The sequence below is a fragment of the Anomaloglossus baeobatrachus genome, chromosome 1 (genome assembly GCF_048569485.1).
Source record: "Anomaloglossus baeobatrachus isolate aAnoBae1 chromosome 1, aAnoBae1.hap1, whole genome shotgun sequence".
NCBI classification, from domain to species: domain Eukaryota; kingdom Metazoa; phylum Chordata; class Amphibia; order Anura; family Aromobatidae; genus Anomaloglossus; species Anomaloglossus baeobatrachus.
The window spans coordinates 635,603,636-635,623,655 of record NC_134353.1 but is presented as its reverse complement, the minus strand read 5'-3'; the positions used below and the strand labels follow the sequence as shown (position 1 = coordinate 635,623,655).

At 46.9% G+C, this 20,020-nt stretch overlaps 1 protein-coding gene across 2 annotated transcripts in view; it reads right to left on the bottom strand.

Moving 5' to 3' along the window:
- The window catches only part of SLC7A7 (solute carrier family 7 member 7), a 77,643-nt gene extending 59,636 nt beyond the window's left edge, over window positions 1-18,007 (bottom strand). The window contains exon 1 of one of the 2 annotated variants that reach the window (XM_075319464.1): window positions 17,887-18,007. The gene's annotated coding sequence lies outside the window, so the exon portion shown is untranslated. Of the gene's footprint in view, window positions 1-10,080; window positions 10,175-17,886 lie in introns of those variants that run through there. The other variant, XM_075319457.1, reaches the window with a different exon arrangement.
- Between the last annotated feature and the right edge of the window lie 2,013 nt (window positions 18,008-20,020).

Genomic DNA, 20,020 nt, shown 5'->3' with positions numbered 1-20,020 from the left:
ACGCATGTACTTTTATAACAGTGTTGTATTTGCATGACAGGTATTTTGCTCGTATAATACAAAATAATAAAAGTGAAAAATCAACAAAACATGGTGGAATATAATTTCAATCTTAATGAAGTTCAAACTTATGAAGTCATAAATTGCAATCAACCCAACACTATCAAATAACATAATAACAAAGAGGAAGTTTACTTTTATTAGACCTTTGGATAAACCTTTGAAGCCTGGTAGATAATGGAATCACTTCTTATATACCACTTTCTGCAGCTGGACTGGAGAAAGGAGGTGTTGGACCAGAGAGCAGCGACACCCATCGGACCGGACCGTCCCCGTAGGTGAGTATTATAAAAGTGATTTTTACGTTCTACATAGCACCCTGGGCTTTTATATACAGTATTCTGGAATGCTCTATATATGAGCTCACTGGTGTTGGCAGCAGCTTATAGTCGCCAAATCTGCTGACAGGTTCCCTTTAAGAAATTCAAAATAAGACTTTTGAGTGGCCTAGTCAAAGACCTGATCTTAATCCAATTGAGATACTGTGTCATGACCTTAAAAAGGCGGTTGATGCTCAGAAACCCTCCAATGGGGCTGAACTACAACAATTCTGCTAAGATGAGTGGGCCAAAATTTCTCAAGAGCATTGTAAAAGACTCACTGCCAGTTATTGCAAATGCTCAATTGTCAGTTATTAGGTTTAGTGGGCAATCACTTTTTCACACAGGGCCATGTAGGTTTGGATTTCTTTTTCCCATAATAATAAAGACTATAATTTATTTGGAGGGGTGTTTGGGGGTTAATAAAGTGGTGAAAGAGTGGGCTTTTTATTTTATTTCAAATAAAGGATTTTTCGGTGTTAAAGTTTATTTACATTCACTTACAGATTAGTGATGAGGGGGAGTCTCAGACAACTGCCATGACTAATCTAGGACTTAGTAGCTGCTATGGGCTGTCGTTAACTCCTTATTATCCCGATTGCCACCACACCAGGGCAATCGGGATGAGCCGGTTAAAGTCCCAGAACTGTCACATCTAATAGATGAATGGATGAATATTTTTAGGCTGGGGGGCTCCCAATAACGTGGGTCTCCCCAGCCTGAGAATAGCAGCCCCCAGCTGTAAGGTTTTATCTTGGCTGAGTATCAAAATTGAGGGGGACCGCACGCCATGTTTTTTAAAATTATTTATTTATTTTACTGTACGATATAGACTCGCGTCTGTGATTGGTTGCAGTCAGACAGCTGCCAGTCAGCGTGGGGGGGGCGTTGGACTGCAACCAATCATAGGAGGGGGAAGCAGTGAATATGAAATGAGCCTAATGAGCGGCCGGCACTTTCAAAAACAGGAGAGGCCGAGGGAGTAGTGTGACAGCCGAGCCGGTGATTGGTAAGAATGAAGCAGAAAGAGAGAGCGAAAGTGGAGAAAAGTTGGTGACCTGTATTTTTGTTGACAAATGTTCATCCAAAACGCAACCAGAATGCAGTGAAAACGCACAACTAACATTTTGGTTCCGTTTTGATACAGCTTATTCATTTCAATGGGTGACAAAACATGACCAAAACACAAAAAGAATGAACATGATTGGGTTTTTTTAGGCAAAGAGTTTGACAAATATTTTTCACACAAAACACTGCCTAAAAAAAGCAACATGCAGATGGAAATTTTGATTTCTCATAGACTTTTCTTGGGATGCAAAAGCATGCAGTTTTTCATTGACACAGTGCAGTTTAAAATGCGACCAAAACGCAAGAAAAAATGCAACGTGCGGACAGAGCCTAAAGGGGGCTTTACACGCAACGAAATCGCTAACGAGATGTCGTTGGGGGTCACAAAATTCATGACGCACATCTGTCCTCGTTAGCGACGTCGTTGCATGTGACACGTACGAGCGACCGCTAACGATGTAAAATACTCACCTAATCGTTGAGTGTTGACACGTCGTCCATTTCCGAAATGTCGTTGCTGCTTTTGGACACAGGTTGTTCGTCGTTCCTGAAGCAGCACACATCGCTACGTGTGACACCCCAGGAACGACAAACAGCACCGTACCTGCGTCCTCCGGCAACGAGGTGGGAGTGTCTTTCATGCGGCTGCTCTCCGCTCCTCCGCTTCTATTGGACGCCTGCCGTGTGACATCGCTGTGACGCTGCACGAACCGCCCCCTTAGAAAAGAGGCTGTTTGCCGGCCACAGCAACATCGCTGGGAAGGTAAGTCTGTGTGACGGGGCCTAGCGATATTGTGCGCCACGGGCAGCGATTTGCCCGTGACGCACAAATAACGGGGGCGGGTGCGATCGGCAGCGACATTGCTAGCGATGTCGCTGCGTGTAAAGTGGCCTTAAGGCTCTGTGAAATCCATGTCTCAGCCCTAAATATGGCAAATACGGTGGGAAAAGACTCCATCAAAAAAGTAACATAGCCATAGGGTTCCATATACCCCAGATTCCACTGTATGCCTATACTGTATGTGTTTGCACATTATTTCCCAGAGATCCAAATTATAGGACTTACTACATGTATTGGTATCATTCCAATCTCTGTTCAATAGCACTAAGTGAGCAGACCGATAGCAGGCTGTTATCCGAATTGTCCAGAAAACCACAGGCCCTTATCTAATGACTTAGGAGACCATGTACAATATAATTCCAAAAAAATAAAAGCTAACCAATAATCCATCATCTTCTAATCTAGAACACCCAGAGCCAATCCTGATGCAAACCACTTTTGTATGGTCAGTTATCTTAAAGTACAAGTCCAGACGTTTTTTTTTTTCACTGCTGGAGTGGTGCTTTAAATCTAGGTCTCCTGCCCTGAGTCTTAAATGCAGCCTCCAACTTTTTCAACCTTTTCTGGCACCATCTTGTGCCCATAACTCCTGGTCAAGCGGAAGTCAGAAGTTACTTCACAAGCGCTCAATGCAAGTCTATGAGAACCAGAACGAGGCTCTCATAGAGTTGTATTGATTTGTGACTTCTGGTGCTCTCTAGCAAACACTGTAGCTGCCAGCAGGTCACAAACTGCAGAAGACTGACCCCAGTAACACTGGAAACAGATGACAACAGTGTCAGGTGAGTATAAGACAGGAGGCAGGGCACTCACATTTAAGGTACCACTCCAGAAGTGAAAAAAAAAAGCTGGAGTGGTGCTTTAATTGTATGCACATCAGTGTTTTCCAGCTATTGTATGTGTTTTTAACTTTTCTGATCTTTGCAGCCATTATCATAGTTATTCGCCAAACACAACCTACAATTGGCATCCACCTTGTGTACGAGATGAGCTTACAAATTAAAGGGGTTTCCCACTAACAAAGTACAATTACTCAATAGATTGTGGAACAAAAAAAATTCCATAATTGGATGAATTTAAAAACTGTTCCTGTGCTGAGATAATCTTATATATGTGCCCCTGCTAAGTACTGTGTAATGGCTGTGTCTGACCGGATAGGGACATGGTCTGATCATACCACATCTCTTAACTGACAGCTATCTCTGCCGATTCCCCCATACACTTCAGTGCTCAGCTGGCAGTGGTATATCTCCCCCTGAAAATAAAATGATAGGCAGTTGAAATTTCAAAGGCGCGATCCTTCTCTTACCTGACATTATCTGTTGGGAAAAAGTTGGGAGGCCCAATAAGTATCAGATAATTGTCTGGTAATGCCGAAATGAGCGGGTTTGTCTGACTTTCATCTAATGTGTATGGAGACTTCTACACTCAAGAATGGGTAGGTACAGACCTGAAGCCCATTGATTGGGCATCGGTGGGGGTCCCAGATCTTGGAACCTGAACTGAAGCTAGGCTTTCCTTTATCTGGAGCAAAGATTAATCTCACTACTGAAAGGAAAAGCTGAAAAAGTCTAGGCCGGAACCTGAGGCTATGTGCCCATGGGAGTTTGTACCTGCGGATATATCCGCAGGTATGTCTGCAGGTTTCCCGCAGCTGCTCGCCGGAATCCGCAGCCATTTTTAGCTGCGGTAGTACAGCGAAATAGCTGCGGTAAACCTGTGGGCATTCGTGCGACTTACCTGCAGAGGTCCCGACCTCTATCTCCATAGTGGAGGGCCGGGATTTCCGCAGGTAATTCCGCAGAAATAATTGACACGCAATTACGTGCGGCTGCGGGACATCCGCAGCATGTTCCGCAGCCGCACATATCCGCAGCATAAACACAGCACTCCCCATGTCCCATAGGATAACATGGGGAGTGTCTGTACATGCTAAAACCTGCGGATTTATCTGGAAAATGCAGAAAATCCGCGGATTTTCCGAAGATAAATCCGCAGGTTTCATTTCCCGTCAGCACATAGCCTCACCCCTGATGTGGGTGGAGGCCGGCCATGACTTTGGTTAGAGAGGGAGGTGACAAAATGTTAAGGGGTGGAGAGTCAGGGACCGTTTGGGTATATATATGGGGGAGTTTGGGGGCAGGGACACTTTTGCCCTCACTGCCTGGAAGTGTCCCGCCCACCCTTCCTATTGAGATGTTATAGGGTCATGGTGGCTAGTAGTGGTCGGGGTGGGTCCTCGGAGTTGGTTTAAATTGGTCTCGGATTTCATGGCGTTATGGATCCCTTAATTTACTGGTTTGGTGGTGATTTGGTGATTTGGGCGGAACCCACGGCAATGGAATGCCGGATCCCGTTATTTGGTGTTCGTGGATATTCCTCCCCCTCTGGGTATTGTTGCTCCTGAACTGGTGGTTGCGGCTGGGAGTAAGGGGTACTTCACACACAGCGAGATCGCTACTGAGATCGCTGTTGAGTCACGTTTTTTGTGACGCAGCAGTGACCTCATTAGCGATCTCGCTGTGTGTGACACTGAGCAGCAATCTGGCCCCTGCTGTGAGATCGCTGCTCGTTACATACAGCACTGGTTCGTTTTTTTATTGTTGCTCTCCCGCTGATAAGCACACATCGCTGTGTGTGACAGCGAGAGAGCAACAATCCTGAATGTGCAGGGAGCAGGAGCCGGCGTCTGACAGCCTGCAGTAAGCTGTAATCAAGGTAAACATCGGGTAACCAAGGTGGTTACCCGATATTTACCTTCGTTACCAGCCTCCGCAGCTCTCACGCTGCCAGTGCCGGCTCCTGCTCCCTGCACACGCCCAGCTAAGCGGTGTGCGCTGGTAACTAAGGTAAACATCGGGTAGCCATACCCGATGTTTACCTTAGTTACCAGTGTCCGCAGCTTCCAGACGCCGGCTCCGTGCAAGCGCAGCGTCGCTTGCACGTCGCTGCTGGCTGGGGGCTGGTCACTGGTCGCTGGTGAGATCTGCCTGTTTGACAGCTCACCAGCGACCATGTAGCGACGCAGCAGCGATCCTGACCAGGTCAGATCGCTGGTGGATCGCTGCTGCGTCGCTAAAGTGTGACGGTACCCTTATGTTTCAGGGGGAGATTACTGTTATCGTTATCATTGTTATTTGTAATCACCAGATTTTTTAGCTTCGAGGACCCCACCCCTATCCAAGTTATTCATGAATGTTCTATGTTGTTTACAATAAAAGACTGCTGTGGCCATTTCATCCAACTCAGTGTCAGTGTATTATTTTAAGTTAATTAGCGGGGGTTTTGGTGGGGAGGGGGTTATTAGGTCAGTTTATAAAGGGGGGGAGGGTCACCGTAGCATCGACTATACCTAAGTCATGAAATCTTTAGTTAAGGCAGGATGACTTTTTGGCATCTCCATCTGGCATCCAGCACTCAGGGTACATGGCCAGCCAGCCTCCCCTTAGCAATGCCCGACACATCCCCTTCTCTCACTGATTATTTTCCAGATTTGTACAGGGCGTCACTTGAAAGAATTTGTACTTAATGGAGGATTATACTATATATAGGCCTAACAACAGTCAAAACAAGCATGACAATTGCACAGAAACACCACACAGATAAAAGAGTGACAAAAACAGGTTGGGTGAAGAAGCCATCCCGTCACTGTCAGTCACCTTTATTTGGTGGTCATCATTGCCATGGCGACTGTCAGTCCTATAATATCCACATGAAAGTGACAGATCTTCCATGGCTTGTGTTTTGTGCATGCTTGACAAAAGAAGCCTGAGGCAGCAGCTTCACCTTTAAGTAAATGACATTCTAGGAAGTTAGTCATTTATAATGCGCAGACTATGAGAGCAATGTCCTGATAAGTATTCTCAGTTCTAAACAACAGCACCCAGCTGTGACCCTGGCACTGCCCCTGGTATGATCAATGCTAATCACCACAGGCACTGCTGGTCTACGTGCGCCCCCGAATCCTCCTCCACTCACCTGATCTTCCTTCTGGGCAAATTCATGGGCACAAGTAAAGTCCTATTAATGATCTGCACTGAGACACGACAATCTCCACAATTCTACTATTCCCCATAATGCACAATGAACAGTCATAATGGTGGGCTCCCATAGACCCAGCGATTAGCACAATTTACACATTATGCTGCTGTATATCCCTTTCTGGAGAAAACCTGTGAGCTCTGGAATATTATTGATCAGCAGTGAAATATACAATACGCTCCTTGTACAGGAATATCAACAGTAAAAAACATCAGAACGGTGTGAACGTCTGAGGTGACAGGGTCAGTGGGATCAGTCCAGTCATCACCAGAAGGTTAGGGGTGTGTGGGGACCCCCATTGTAAGCCGTGATGTCAGGTAACAGGGCACGTGGGGATGATGGTACATTGATGAATATACAGTATGTGTAATAGGAGGAGCACTATGAATACGAACTTGGTCATGGTGGAGGGCTTTGGTGGTGGGTACAGTGGGGAGTGTGTGTGTAATATGAGGGGTACATTCACTGATGTGGGATCCAGGAAGCAGAGGGGTAGGTCTAGTGATGTATAGTGTGTGGGGGTATGATGGGTACAGTAGGGGTGTATGTGTGACCTGAGAGGGGCGTAGGAGACAGAGGGATAGGTCTAGTGATGAAAGGTGTGTGGAGTGGGTATGATGGATACAGTAGAGATGCGTGTGTGACCTATGAGGGGTGCAGGAGGCAGAGGGATAGGTCTAGTGATGTAAGGTGTGTGGGGGTATGATGGGTACAGAAGGTGTATGTGTGACATGAGAGGTGCAGGAGGCAGAGAGATAGGTCTAGTGATGTAAAGTGTGTGGGGGTATGATGGGTGCAGAAGGTGTATGTGTGACATGAGAGGTGCAGGAGGCAGAGAGATAGGTCTAGTGATGTAAAGTGTGTGGGGGTATGATGGGTGCAGAAGGTGTATGTGTGACATGAGAGGTGCAGGAGGCAGAGGGATAGGTCCAGTGATGCAAGGTGTGTGGAGTGGGTATGATGGGTACAGAAGATGTATGTGTGACATGAGAGGGGTGCAGGAGGCAGAGGGATAGGTCTAGTGATGTAAAGTGTGTGGGGGTATGATGGGTACAGAAGGTGCATGTGTGACATGAGAGGTGCAGGAGGCAGAGAGATAGGTCTAGTGATGTAAAGTGTGTGGGGGTATGATGGGTGCAGAAGGTGTATGTGTGACATGAGAGGTGCAGGAGGCAGAGGGATAGGTCCAGTGATGCAAGGTGTGTGGAGTGGGTATGATGGGTACAGAAGATGTATGTGTGACATGAGAGGGGTGCAGGAGGCAGAGGGATAGGTCTAGTGATGTAAAGTGTGTGGGGGTATGATGGGTACAGAAGGTGCATGTGTGACATGAGAGGTGCAGGAGGCAGAGAGATAGGTCTAGTGATGTAAGGTGTGTGGGGGTATGATGGGTACAGAAGGTTTATGTGTGACATGAGAGGTGCAGGAGGCAGAGGGATAGGTCTAGTGATGTAAGGTGTGTGGGGGTATGATGGGTACAGAAGGTGTATGTGTGACATGAGAGGTGCAGGAGGCAGAGAGATAGGTCTAGTGATGTAAAGTGTGTGGGGGTATGATGGGTACAGAAGGTGCATGTGTGACATGAGAGGTGCAGGAGGCAGAGAGATAGGTCTAGTGATATAAGGTGTGTGGGGGTATGATGGGTACAGAAGGTTTATGTGTGACATGAGAGGTGCAGGAGGCAGAGGGATAGGTCTAGTGATGTAAGGTGTGTGGGGGTATGATGGGTACAGAAGGTGTATGTGTGACATGAGAGGTGCAGGAGGCAGAGAGATAGGTCTAGTGATGTAAAGTGTGTGGGGGTATGATGGGTACAGAAGGTGCATGTGTGACATGAGAGGTGCAGGAGGCAGAGGGATAGGTCTAGTGATGTAAAGTGTGTGGGGGTATGATGGGTACAGAAGGTGTATGTGTGACATGAGAGGTGCAGGAGGCAGAGGGATAGGTCTAGTGATGTAAGGTGTGTGGGGGTATGATAGGTACAGAAGGTGCATGTGTGACATGAGAGGTGCAGGAGGCAGAGGGATAGGTCTAGTGATGTAAAGTGTGTGGGGGTATGATGGGTACAGAAGGTGCATGTGTGACATGAGAGGTGCAGGAGGCAGAGGGATAGGTCTAGTGATGTAAAGTGTGTGGGGGTATGATGGGTACAGAAGGTGTATGTGTGACATGAGAGGTGCAGGAGGCAGAGGGATAGGTCTAGTGATGTAAGGTGTGTGGGGGTATGATAGGTACAGAAGGTGTATGTGTGACATGAGAGGTGCAGGAGGCAGAGAGATAGGTCTAGTGATGTAAAGTGTGTGGGGGTATGATGGGTACAGAAGGTGTATGTGTGACATGAGAGGTGCAGGAGGCAGAGAGATAGGTCTAGTGATGTAAAGTGTGTGGGGGTATGATGGGTACAGAAGGTGCATGTGTGACATGAGAGGTGCAGGAGGCAGAGGGATAGGTCTAGTGATGTAAAGTGTGTGGGGGTATGATGGGTACAGAAGGTGTATGTGTGACATGAGAGGTGCAGGAGGCAGAGGGATAGGTCTAGTGATGTAAGGTGTGTGGGGGTATGATAGGTACAGAAGGTGCATGTGTGACATGAGAGGTGCAGGAGGCAGAGGGATAGGTCTAGTGATGTAAAGTGTGTGGGGGTATGATGGGTACAGAAGGTGCATGTGTGACATGAGAGGTGCAGGAGGCAGAGGGATAGGTCTAGTGATGTAAAGTGTGTGGGGGTATGATGGGTACAGAAGGTGTATGTGTGACATGAGAGGTGCAGGAGGCAGAGGGATAGGTCTAGTGATGTAAGGTGTGTGGGGGTATGATAGGTACAGAAGGTGTATGTGTGACATGAGAGGTGCAGGAGGCAGAGAGATAGGTCTAGTGATGTAAAGTGTGTGGGGGTATGATGGGTACAGAAGGTGTATGTGTGACATGAGAGGTGCAGGAGGCAGAGAGATAGGTCTAGTGATGTAAAGTGTGTGGGGGTATGATGGGTACAGAAGGTGCATGTGTGACATGAGAGGTGCAGGAGGCAGAGGGATAGGTCTAGTGATGTAAAGTGTGTGGGGGTATGATGGGTACAGAAGGTGTATGTGTGACATGAGAGGTGCAGGAGGCAGAGGGATAGGTCTAGTGATGTAAGGTGTGTGGGGGTATGATAGGTACAGAAGGTGCATGTGTGACATGAGAGGTGCAGGAGGCAGAGGGATAGGTCTAGTGATGTAAAGTGTGTGGGGGTATGATGGGTACAGAAGGTGCATGTGTGACATGAGAGGTGCAGGAGGCAGAGGGATAGGTCTAGTGATGTAAAGTGTGTGGGGGTATGATGGGTACAGAAGGTGTATGTGTGACATGAGAGGTGCAGGAGGCAGAGGGATAGGTCTAGTGATGTAAGGTGTGTGGGGGTATGATAGGTACAGAAGGTGTATGTGTGACATGAGAGGTGCAGGAGGCAGAGAGATAGGTCTAGTGATGTAAAGTGTGTGGGGGTATGATGGGTACAGAAGGTGTATGTGTGACATGAGAGGTGCAGGAGGCAGAGAGATAGGTCTAGTGATGTAAAGTGTGTGGGGGTATGATGGGTAATGTAGGGGTGCATGTGTAACATGAGAGGGGTGCAGGAGGCAGAGGGATAGGTCTAGTGATGTAAAGTGTGTGGGGGTATGATTGGTAATGTAGGGGTGCATGTGTAACATGAGAGGGGTGCAGGAGGCAGAGGGATAGGTCTCGTACTGACAAGAGTCGGGTCACACTCACTGCTCCTAGAAGCCTTCTGCTGCCCTCGGCTGCTCCTGAGACTGAAGAGGCAGCGCACAGCAGAGCTGCCCGTTTAGCTGAGAGGCGGAAGGAGGGGGCAAGGTACAGAAACAACAGGATTTCGAAAGAAGAGAAGATCACTCAGCGAATTCTGAGAGTTGTGGAGAAAGCATTTCTTATCAGCGGGGGGAGGTGGATGGAGACAGCAGGAGGGGCAGGGAGCACTCAGGGAGGAAGGTGAGGAGGAAAGTGTCCGGGGTGGGGGGATGCTGCTTCAGAACGACCCCCGGGAGCCCCGCACTCTGTATAGTGAGTGACCATCCAGTCCCCTGCCCTCTCCCAGCCTGGGAAAGCCCCTTATCTCAGGAGACTATGCTACGGAAATCTCCAGGAGAATATGGCTCCTGTTTGGAAAATAATGCCGCTATACTCGCACATGCTGCATATTACCAATGCACACATACATACAGTCCATGTCATGTATATACATAGTTATCTATATAATTTTTTATTTATTTTTACTTAGCCAGCCCCATCATATTCCATAGTACTTTACGGACATCATGCCCATTGGGGCTCACAATCTAAATTTCCTATCAATAAGTCATCGAGGAACTCATAGAGTCTGAATGAAGCCCATGCAAACACAGGGAGACCATACAATTGCAGTTCTATGGGGACCATGAAGTAAGATCTGAACACAATAGATGAAAATATTGTTTACTGTGTAAAATAAACCTGAAACATCTCTATCTGCAGGTCTCACCCGAATCCAACCTGCGGATGCTCATTGACAATCGTGCTATGTAAATTGGACTTTATGAAAGCTGCGCTAAAACTATAATAGACATCAAAACAGCCGTTAATATCATCCACATATGGTGTATATATATAATGCTATATAAAAATGTATGTATTTACAGTACAGACCAAACCAAAAGTTTGGACACACCTCATTCAAAGAGTTTTCTGTATTTTCAGGACTCTGAAAATTGTAGATTCACATTGAAGGCATCAAAACCATGAATTAAAACATGTGGAATGAAATACTTAAAAAAGTGTGAAACAACTGAAAATATGTCTTATGTTCTAAGTTCTTCAAAGTAGCCACCTTTTGCTTTTATTACTGCTTTGCACACTCTTGGCATTCTCTTGATGAGCCTCAAGAGGTAGTCACCGGAAATGGTCTTCCAACAGTCTTGAAGGAGTTCCCAGAGATGCTTAGCACTTGTTGGTCCTTTTGCCTTCACTCTGCGGTCCAGCTCACCCCAAACCATCTCGATTGGGTTCAGGTATGGTGACTGTGGAGGCCAGGTCATCTGACGTAGCACCCCATCACTCTCCTTCTTAGTCAAATAGCCCTTACACAGCTTGGAGGTGTGTTTGGAGTCATTGTCCTGTTGAAAAATAAATGATGGTCCAACTAAACGCAAACCGGATGGAATAGCATGCCGCTGCAAGATGCTGTGGTAGGCATGCTGGTTCAGTATGCCTTCAGTTTTGAATAAATCCCCAACAGTGTCACCTGCAAAGCACTCCCACACCATCACACCTCCTCCTCCATGCTTCATGGTGAGAACCCGGCATGTAGAGTCCATCCGTTCACCTTTTCTGCAAAGACATGGTGGTTGGATCCAAAGATCTCAAATTTGGACTCATCAGACCAATGCACAGATTTCCACTGGTCTAATGTCCATTCCTTGTGTTCTTTAGCCCAAACAAGTCTCTTCTGCTTGTTGCCTGTCCTTAGCAGTGGTTTCCTAGCAGCTATTTTACCCATACCTCCCAACCGTCCCGGATTCTGCGGGACCTGCACGATTTATCAGGGCTGTCCCGCAGTCCCGCGGCTCACAGCTGATGTCCCGGCTCCTCCCCTCAGTGAAGTGAATAAATTAAATTAAATTATCATCTGGATTTTCGGGGCGGCCGGGACTCGAACTCGTGGAACTGTGAGTTCATTGTTTCAAAGGCAGCAGCTCTAACCACTGAGCTACTGCCTCTATTGAAACCAATAGGAAGATTTTGTTATCTTGACCTCTATACTGCAGGTGAGACACCAGAAGCAGGGAATTCAGCTGCAAAGATGGATGGAGGGATGGATCAATGGAGGGATAGAGGGATGAAAGGAGGGATAGAGGGAGGGATGGATGGATGATAGAGGGATGAATGGAGGGATAGAGGGATGAAAGGAGGGATAGAGGGAGGGATGGATGGATGATAGAGGGATGAATGGAGGGATGAATGGAGGGATAGAGGGATGAAAGGAGGGATGAATGGAGGGATAGAGGGATGAAAGGAGGGATAGAGGGAGGGATGGATGGATGGATGATAGAGGGATGAATGGAGGGATGAATGGAGGGATAGAGGGAGGGATGGATGCATGGATGATAGAGGGATGAATGGAGGTATAGAGGGATGGATGGATGGATGATAGAGGGATGAATGGAGGGATAGAGGGAGGGATGGATGGATGATAGAGGGATGAATGGAGGGATAGAGGCAGGGATGGATGATAGAGGGATGAATGGAGGGATAGAGGGAGGGATGAATGGAGGGATAGAGGCAGGGATGGATGGATGATAGAGGGATGAATGGAGGGATAGAGGGAGGGATGGATGGATGATAGAGGGATGAATGGAGGGATAGAGGGATGGATGGATGGATGATAGAGGGATGAATGGAGGGATAGAGGGAGGGATGAATGGAGGGATAGAGGCAGGGATGGATGGATGATAGAGGGATGAATGGAGGGATAGAGGGAGGGATGGATGGATGATAGAGGGATGAATGGAGGGATAGAGGGATGAAAGGAGGGATAGAGGGATGATAGAGGGATGAATGGAGGGATAGAGGGAGGGATGGATGGATGATAGAGGGATGAATGGAGGGATGAATGGAGGGATAGAAGGAGGGATAGAGGGATGAAAGGAGGGATAGAGGGAGGGATAGAGGGATGGATGATAGAGGGATGAATGGAGGGATAGAGGGAGGGATGGATGCATGGATGATAGAGGGATGAATGGAGGGATAGAGGGAGGGATGGATGGATGATAGAGGGATGAATGGAGGGATAGAGGGAGGGATAGAGGGATGGATGGATGGATGATAGAGGGATGAATGGAGGGATAGAGGGAGGGATGGATGGATGATAGAGGGATGAATGGAGGGATAGAGGGAGGGATGAATGGAGGGATAGAGGGAGGGATGGATGATAGAGGGATGAATGGAGGGATAGAGGGAGGGATGGATGGATGATAGAGGGATGAATGGAGGGATAGAGGCAGGGATGGATGATAGAGGGATGAATGGAGGGATAGAGGGAGGGATGAATGGAGGGATAGAGGCAGGGATGGATGATAGAGGGATGAATGGAGGGATAGAGGGAGGGATGGATGGATGATAGAGGGATGAATGGAGGGATAGAGGGATGGATGGATGATAGAGGGATGAATGGAGGGATAGAGGGAGGGATGAATGGAGGGATAGAGGCAGGGATGGATGGATGATAGAGGGATGAATGGAGGGATAGAGGGAGGGATGGATGGATGATAGAGGGATGAATGGAGGGATAGAGGGATGAAAGGAGGGATAGAGGGATGATAGAGGGATGAATGGAGGGATAGAGGGAGGGATGGATGGATGATAGAGGGATGAATGGAGGGATGAATGGAGGGATAGAAGGAGGGATAGAGGGATGAAAGGAGGGATAGAGGGAGGGATAGAGGGATGGATGATAGAGGGATGAATGGAGGGATAGAGGGAGGGATGGATGCATGGATGATAGAGGGATGAATGGAGGGATAGAGGGATGGATGGATGGATGATAGAGGGATGAATGGAGGGATAGAGGGAGGGATGGATGGATGATAGAGGGATGAATGGAGGGATAGAGGGAGGGATGAATGGAGGGATAGAGGGAGGGATGGATGATAGAGGGATGAATGGAGGGATGAATGGAGGGATAGAGGGAGGGATGGGTGGATGAATGGAGGGATGAATGGAGGGATAGAGGGAGGGATAGAGGGATGAATGGAGGGATGAATGGAGAGATAGAGGGAGGGATAGAGGGAGGGATGGATGATAGTGGGATGGATGGATGATAGAGGGATGGATGATAGAGGGATATATAGATACATGACAGATAATAGATAGATAGAGATAGAATCATAGATAGATAGAATCATAGATAGATAGAATCATAGATAGATAGATAAATACTGTATCTCAATGTTGGTGAAAGAGTCAGATTCATTTGTTCCCATAAAACTACTATAAAGAAATGAGGAAAAAAATACAAATACAATTTTTTTTTTTTTTTTTTATCTTCACCACCTTGGATTCAAACCAGCAACGTTCAAAACTTGTGTGCAGCAACCTCCTGCCTTTCCTAGCTGCTCTAGCTGTTGAGCCACTAGGATTAATGATGTCAGAGAGAGGATTTCACATAAATGAACCTACAATGCAGCCTCTTACACAGCAGATTACACAGGACACAGCTACATTGTACAGAGCAGCATCTCTATGTCCTGTATTCTAGAGGGAGAGGAAAAGAGGATTTTTTTTCTTCTAATAAAGTTACTAAAAATAATAAAAAAAATAGAATAATGTAATTTTATTGCACTTTTTTATAAAATAATAAACATCACAAATCAGCAAATAACATGGACATATTTGGTGTCCCTGTAATCGTAATGACCTGAACAACACAGCGATCAGATTATTTATGGGGATCGGTAAATGGTGGGAAAAAAAAGGCGCAATTTATTATTTTTCTTTATTAAAACCCATAAAAAATGTAATAAAAATGGATCACTGAGGCAGTGTTCACACATAGCGTAAATGCTGCATTTTTTCTGCACTTAAAAACGCAGATTCACATCTGAACCAAAAACGCATTAAATAATGGAGAAAAGGCAGAAAAAATGCAGCAAAAATGGAAAAAACAGAGAAGATTGTTATTGTGTAGTTTGGTGCAGACAGAAACAAAAAGAAACAGAATTTATGCAACGTGTGAACACAGATTGATAGGCACAAATAAGCAACATGTCATATAGTGACACAGAAATATAAAAAAATTCTGATTGCTATGAATATGAATGAACAGTCCACGGCATCTGCTGAATGACCCTTACTGCCAAATGGGTGTGGCTAGGGGTGTGGCTAGGGGCGTGGTCAAAATTTGCCGCGGCGCGCTGCGCACGCCGCATACTTTGTCCCTCTTTCCTGTCTTGCAAGGTTGGGAGGTATGATTTTACCATGAAGGCCTGCTGCACAAAGTCTCCTCTTAAGGCTATGTGTCCACGGTAGAATGTACCTGCGGATTTTTCTGCATGAAAATCCGCGACTTTCGCGGCAAATCCGCACCTTATTTTTGCCGCGGATTTGCCGCGGATTTACCGCAATTACCGCGAAATTGCCGCGGATTTTGATGCGGATTTTTTTTTTTTCTCCCCCATTCTATACCCAAAATCCGCACCAAAATTCGCAACAATAATTGACATGCTGCAGATTTTTCCGGATCAAAATCCACGGCAAATCCGCCGCGGAAAAATCCGCAGCATGGACACAGCATTTCCAAAATGCCATTGAAATGGCTTGGAAGTGCCGCTGCTGCAGATTTTTGGAAAATCCGCAGTAAATCCGCGGCAAATCCGCGGCAAAATCCGCGCAAAATCCGCAGCGTGGACACATAGCCTAACAGTTGTTCTAGAGATGAGAAGGTGTGTCTACACTTGTTGTCCTAAATGACTGATGATGATAAATATTATCCATCTGTGTGTAATCTAGGCTCCGTATAAATTCACCTGCTCTGTGATAGTCTCAGTGTTCTGTTTAAAGCACAGATAGCATCATGAAGACCAAGGAACACAACAGGCAGGTCCGTGATACTGTTGTGGAGACGTTTAAAGATGGATTTGGTTACAAAAAGATTTCCCAAACTTTAACAATCCCAAGGAGCACTGTGCAAGCGAACATATTGAAATGGAAGGAGTATCATACCACTGCAAATCTACCAAGACCCGGCCATCCATCCAAACTTTCATCTCAAACAAAGGAGAAGGCTGATCAGAGATGCAGCCATGAGGCCCAGGATCACTCTGGATGAACTGCAGAGATCTACAGCTGAGGTGGGAGAGTCTGTCCATAGGACAACAATCAGTCGTACACTGCACAAATCTGGCCTTTATGGAAGAGTGGCAAGGAGAAAGCCATTTCTCAAAGATATCCATAAAAAGTGTTGTTTAAAGTTTCCCACAAGCCACCTGGGAGACACACCAAACATGTAGAAGAAGGTGTTCTGGTCAGATGAAACCAAAATTGAACTATTTGGGCACAATGCCACATGATATGTTTGGCGTAAAAGCAACACAGCTCATCACCCTGAACACACCATCCCCACTGTCAAACATGGTGGTGGCAACATCATGGTTTGTGCCTGCTTTTCTTCAGCAGGAACAGGGAAGATGGTTAACATTGATGAGAAGATGGATGGAGTCAAATACAAAACCATTCTTGAAGAAAACCTGTTGGAGTCTGCAAAAGACCTGAAACTGGGACGGAGATTTGTCTTCCAACAAGACAATGATCCAAAACATAAAGCAAAATCTACAATGGAATGGTTCACAAATAAACATATCCAGGTGTTAGAATGGCCAAGTCAAAGTCCAGACCTGAATCCAATCGAGAATCTGTGGAAAGAGCTGAAAACTACTGTTCACAAACACTCTCCATCCAACCTCACTCAGCTCCAGCTATATGCAGAGGAAGAATGGGCAAGAATTTCAGTCTCTAGATGTGCAAAACTGATAGACACATACCCCAAGCGACTGCAGCTGTAATCGAAGCAAAAGGTGGCGCTACAAAGTAATAACTTAAAGGGGACGAATAATATTGCACGTCCCACTTTTCTGTTATTTATTTTTTTAAAAGTTTAAAATAAGCAATAAATTTCGCTCAACTTCACAATTGTGTCCCACTTGTTGTTGATTCTTCACCATAACATTAAATTTTTATCTTTATGTTTGAAGCCTGAAATGTGGGAAAAAGTTGAAAAATTCAAGGGGCCGAATACTTTCGCAAGGCACTGTAGATACTTGGTCCTTATATAAACAGGCCGTCAATCACCCAGTGAATGAGCAGAACAATCATTTGTCAGGTGATCGAATCGTTTTATGGCTGAAAAATAAATCATCCTAATCGGCAGTGCATCGTCCCATGTAAACAGAAGGTGTGTTACTGATAACGACATTTTATGGGGACAGAACAATTGTATTGATGATCGTGCTGTCCCCATTATTGTTCATTGTCCTGTATAAGCAGAGGGGTAAACTAGCGCCAATGAACTTGTCAAGGTGCTTTGATCCGGTGAAATCGGCACATCGAAATGCACCAGTATTTCAGTTTAGCATGTGTGGGTGACTTTAGTGCCCCTTTACTGCATAGGTTGAAAACAAAGGACGGTTCATAGTCCAAAGACTACGCGGGACACACACTGATATGTGTCGCAGAACATCAAGTGTGAAATAAGTTGCGCAAATACAAACAATTGGGTGTCTGTGATCGAGCTCCGATTTGTGTGTAAAGAAACAGCCGAATCACACAAGTGGCCAACAATGAAGTCTACGATGGTAAAATAGCATGCAACCCAAGCCGCTTTGTGACCCCATTGATGATCATTATTTGCAATGCGTCATGTAGCTTTAGACCGTGTAGTAAGAAGCGTGAAGTGGAGCACAGAAATAAACGGCTCTGTAACAGCTCATAGGTCTGGACACCGCGCCGTGCACAAGCGATCACTTACCCTACCTGTTTTCAGCTTTTACATTCCTCCTTGTCTGGGAGCTGTCATTTCAGGAGTCACAAGTGGGAAGTCCTGCTCTTCATATAGAACGAGAAACAAGAAGTTTCTCTACATAGGGAGGATGTAACAAAAAATGGGAGTTCTGCCGGTTAGCAAGGCATTGTTTGTGGGATGGTCAATGAATTAATAATGATGTGCTGAGTAAACAGGGCTGTCCTAGCAACCACAGGAAGACGGAGAGGAGCTTTACATTGTTGGCTTGGACTGAACGTCCTGTATTGTGTGCAGCCTGTCCTCCCCTAGTATGATCAAGATGTCATTACTTTACCCCACGCTTCCTCTGTGTGTATCCAGGCAGGTTTTCTATCAGCTCTAATATGGATACATGCATCTAATCAGGGGTCCCCAATAGGTTTCTATCAGCTATACCGGGGAGCTGTGTTTCATATGCCATGTAATATCTAAGGTCCCGCTGAAAACAGTACTGCTCCAATTCATTGTAATAAACACCATAGGGCTTGTCAGTGCTGAAGACCATCGTCTATTAGCCAGAGTGAAGAGTTGCTTAAAATTTAAAAGACTTGATACAACCTAGTATTGTATTATCATCATTATTATTATTTAGTTATGTGACATTTAACCCCTTTTTCCTATGTGACGCCCCTGGACTAGTCAGGGTGTCACAGGGGACTGCACACTCTTTATTCTTAGTGCAGGACTCAACCCCTCTTGGTTCTGGGTTCCCAACTTGCAGTACTACCTCCATCAGCATCCACAAATCCCAATCACATCTCACACCATGCCCTGTCAGGCACCCCAGTGGGCTGCTAAGCTGGAATAGGGCCGCCCACCTAGGAGTCAGGCAGGGAGGTGGGAGGTGACAGAGTAGTCCCTCCTGGGGAGCAAAGTGAGAGGAAGCTCGGGGTTGGAGCTCCCAGGAGAACAGAGTGGAGTGGTAGCCCTCAAGCAGTGAGGCGCTAGGAGGGAGCATGTGGAATCCGGGGAGGAGAAGATTGGGATGCAGTCGGTGGTCTGGACCCAGAGGAGTCGGAGACCCGGTCGCGGGATATTGGGACTGGGTGCCTGGCTTAGTCTCGGAGGATGGTCAGCAGCAAGTACAATAGCTGGTCTGGGACTGAAAGCACATTTGAGTACTGGACCCTAGGTCAGGGAGAGGCTTCAAGCAACCCGGAAATTAACCTGCGGAAGATAGGGCCTTTATGGACTGTCCCCATGAAGCTCAGAGATCGGGGGCACAAGCACAATGAGTGAGATAGGGCTTTCCAACCAAAGCAGCCCACTGAAATCCCAAGCGTGAGCTCCTGAGAGCACAGCTCCTTCACACAAAAAGTGGGGAGCGAGGCCCGGACAGCTTCAAGCTTATGGGCCACTTGGACACTACTAACATTTGTGCACGGAGGCAGGCTCCGGACCATCAGGCAGTACTGCAGGGGTCAGATACCCGGACGAGCTCCCCCAAGAGGGCAGCGGCACCCAGAGACTTGGTTTACTACGTTGTCAGCGTCTGCTTTTCTTCTGAGTGAGTATCTGATCACCCTCCCCTGCTCCCAGCTCCCCTGCGCTCCCCTGCAACCTCCCTTCATCCAGAGTCCTGGGGCCTTCCCTACCCATTGAGGGTAACCTCATCTGGCTGCCCCCCATTCAATCACCCCGGGTACTCCCAACGGCAGCGGCGGTACTCCCCGTTACCGCACACCACGGGTGGCGTCATGAACTATCTAATCCCCTGTAAATCATTCCCCCATTCCATTTTAGAGTGACCCTGAGCCCCCGGGTCCGGAGACCCTCGAGCCACGAGTAGTGACACCCGGACCCCAGCGGTTCGACCGCTGCTGGGGCGGTACACCTCTAAAATTCCTGGCATCACGAACAGGATTCAGACAGGATCCACTAGCCTTGGTGATGTGTGCCTTGAAAATCCAAGCTGCGGTGTTAAAATTCCGTTCCTGTCATTTTCCGCATCTTTGGCGCCAAAATGCCATCTTCCAGACCAAAAGCGTGCGAAGGTGAGGCCCCGCCCTTCGTCCTGAGAGTGTGGCCGGAACAGGAAGTTCCCAGGGTTCCCCAGAGCGAAAGTGAGGGGCTGGCGAAAACCAAGTGGGAGTGGCAGGATGTAGC